Here is a 4,018-nt window from a genome sequence, read left to right on the forward strand (position 1 = left end):
TATATATTTATATATATATATACTGTATATATTCTCGTTAACAGAAAAGAAGTCGTCATGAACAAGATAAGATTTCATACTCGGCATCGTACACGCCCTCTGCACGGCGCAACTAGCTTGGAGGAAAAAGAGAATATCGACAGTAGCGCCTAAACTTAATGATGCAAAAAACTCAAATACTACAATTATGATTTATTTAAACAAATTTTATTGATTTAACTTATATGCAAATTGCTTTAACTTATCTGATATATTCAAATTGTCTCCTGCAACACAAAATTCTGCTTTTTTTAAATTACTATGCATATAGTTATTATCACTTTACTCTAAAGTTATATGATCTGCATCTTATTTTTTCTTGAAGATTTTGAATATTATTTATTGATGTTTGATATATAAAGCGTTTCCATAAAAAACTCCATTGGAGAGCAATCCGAAAAACGTGCCGGTCATCGTACTGATCCATTTGTACTTATAACATAATTTCGAAAGATATCCTGAAGATAATTTTGAATTATTTGTGCATTATGGGTTGAGTAACTATCGATGGATTGATTTATTAAAAAATAAAAGTTTTTTGTTTACTTTATTATAGTTTTTTTTATTAATGGGTATTTATAAACAATAAGAATTTTATTAGATTGTACATGTGTGAGAACACAACCAATAAGAAATAGGAATTAAAGATTTATAGCCGAAGTTAGATCTTTAATGATTAAATAATTCAATGTGAATTATGTATGTATATATATATATATATATGTACATACATACATATATTGTATATTTATTTCGACGCCTAAATCGTAGAAGATGCTACATCGAGAGAAACACGAAGAAAGGTCTATGTAAAAAAAATTATGAAGTCTGTTTTAGCATGAAGATTGTCTATGTCGGAATGCGAAGTACGATTTATTTCGAGAAAAGCGTAAAACACGGTTTAATTTGTATGAAATTGAAGAAGGATTTATGTAACGCAATATGTATTACTTATAAATTTTGTGATATGTATAATTTTATGATGGACAGAATTCAAATACAATAATAACCTTTCTTTTTTTTCTTATTATTATTCGAAATTTACGTGTATGGAAGAGGTTAATGTGCTTGAAGCTATGCTTAGTGCATTCTGATGATTAGAAAGATGTAAGTTTTATAGATCGAGTGTGAAATAGATAAGGAGTGATAAAATATCATATTATATAAAAGAAAAAAAATTGATAGGCAAAGAATAAATCGAAGAATGATAATGTCTGTGAGAGTCGAACACTGGATGCACGCATGTAATAAATTTATTCAGTCAATATATAATATACGTCTATGTGTAATAGACGTTTCGATCTTTTTTTTTATTGCGTATCCTTCTCAATATTGTAAAATAATCATTAAAATACAATTAAAAATTATTGGTCATAGACTTAAAAATTGAAATTGAAAAACCGAATTATACGACATGTCATCGTGTCTTGTGAGATGTAGACGTAAGAAAATGATATCCAAACATATTTTTATTATAATTACCAAGTTATCTATGACAAATTATTAAACTGAATTAGACATATATAATAAATAATCACTCATAAAATATTAAACTTACATAATAAACGCAAAGACAAGTCGCTCAGAGAAAATGTCAACTCTTTTTTTGTTCTCATGTGACCGACGCAATCAAAAACTAAACAATATATAATACGTTGACAAAGATGGTAAGGAGAGGAAAGCATAAAGTCCTTGTAAATAGATTAGAATACAGCGTCGAGAGATTTCATGTTATTTTCATTGTTTAAGCCATTTATTTGTTTCTTTATGAAAATCATTTTAGACATCAACTTTTTATGTAAAAAGTCTTCTTTATCTAAAATATATATGTTCTCCCAAATTCATGTGAGAAATCAAGTCTATATGCAGTTATAATAACTGAATGTTGTGTTTTAATTAATGTGGTTTTTAATTAATGTTTTTTTTGCGTGCTTTTAAATTCTACCTTTCGCCTCACGTACCTTTTGCCTGGCTTATTGCAATCCTTGAAATTTATTCTATATATGACGTTTGAATGAGACAGAGCAGCGAGCTCATCCTTTTGAACGCGAATTAATTTCTTTAATTTATTTATATGCTATGCTTGTATATAAGAACTTTGATTAAAAAGATATTTAATTTTTTTCTAAAATCTTAATCTTGATTGAAGGCTTCAATGTTTCGATCCTTATTATTGGATCATCTTCAATGTAAATTTGACAAAATTTCAATTTCAATGTGTACATTTGAATATATACTTCACTTACTATTTCGTCAATATAATAAATATAAATGTCTGTTGTATTTAATGAATACTCAAACGAATTACATTATCTTGAATATAAGGTAACCGGATTTAATTTGGACATCTTAAGTTTTGAGAATTTTTTAGATTTTTTACTGAAATTGAAATTGAAAATTAATAGTCATATTCGAAAGAGGAAACATTTCTGAACGTTTAAAAATAATATGAGTCATAATCATGTATTCATATAAATGCAGCAGCGATTTAAATAAAAAGTATAATTTGGACCATCTTAGCAAAATTTGTACTCAATGTAAACTACGTATATAATTTTTCTTTTTCATACAAAAATATTAAAAATATGGAATGTAAAATGATCCGACATTATTTTTATAAATTTATAATTGTATTGTACAAATCTATTGATGTATAAATATTTCTTTTAGAAATATTTAGTAACTTATTGAATATATTAGGTGTAGTAAAAAGAAATCCATTATTTTTCCATTCAATTTCATGCAAAAATGGATTCTTTTTACTACATCTAATATATTAATTCCTATTTCTTCCTGAAACTACGCTTGTAGATCTGCTCGCAATTCGGACAAGTAAAAGATTCTTTATCATTTTTAATCCCACACATATAATCTCCATGAACATATTTGTAACAAATGTCATACTTACGCATATTTTTCATTATGTCTTCCTGGCATATTTCACAGAACCATGATTCTTTCACTTTTGAGACTCATGTTTTTTTGTCGCTTTCTGAGATGCTTTTTGAGCTATTTTTTTGGTTGCTGGAGATGAAACAAGTGAAGCTGTTGCTTTTTTTGTACAAGAAAATAATTTTTTCTGCAAAAAAATGCCTCGACTGTTGATTATTGATAGCTGGATTTTCGGTTCGTAATTCTCGATTTTCTCCTTGGAGATAGAATAATTTCTTTGAAAGACATTTGTGCAGTAAGTCACCGGTTCACTTCTTTCGCAGAAATCGAAAATTGGTTCCAAAATTGGATCGCTTCCAAAGACGAGTCATTTTTTTGAGATGGAATTCGAAAATTATCTGAGAGATGGAAAAAAGTAGTAGGCAGCGATGGACAATAATTTTACTTTAATTGATCTGTTCATTCATTTTATTTTGAAATAAATGCATTTTTGAACACAAAAAAACGGACCGAACTAATTTGTACTCCCAATACATTTGAATGAGACAGAGTAGAGCTCCCTATTATTAACGACAATTTTGTTTTGACCTCTTCACACACACCCTTGAAATGTCTTACTGTAACATATTCTAAATTATCTGATCGTTAATGCAAGTATATTCAATTTCTTTAATAATTTTTTGGTTAGTATTTTATGTCTTTTATTATTTTTCATGTTATTGTAAGATAACCAATTTGGACAGTTTCCTAATGTGGATCACTCGCTGTTTATATACATATACAATGTATAATTATACAATTAATTCTATAGACAGTAATAAATCATGTAGACGATCCATACGACTTGATTGTATCGATTTATAAGTCATATTATTCATTCTGTTTGTACAAAAACAGAAAAAAGTGATATGACATGATCGTGTTATAATATTTCGTAGATAAGTAATTGCTTTTCTCAGAATATAATTTTTATAATTTTCAGAACGTGATTATTAATGTTCGTAGTCATGTTATTTTTATCTCTCTCTCTCTCTCTCTCTCTCTCTCTCTCTCTCTCTCTCTTTCTCTTTCTTTCTCTCTCTCTCTC

The sequence above is a fragment of the Atta colombica genome, unplaced genomic scaffold, assembly GCF_001594045.1.
Source record: "Atta colombica isolate Treedump-2 unplaced genomic scaffold, Acol1.0 scaffold23, whole genome shotgun sequence".
NCBI classification, from domain to species: Eukaryota; Metazoa; Arthropoda; class Insecta; order Hymenoptera; family Formicidae; genus Atta; species Atta colombica.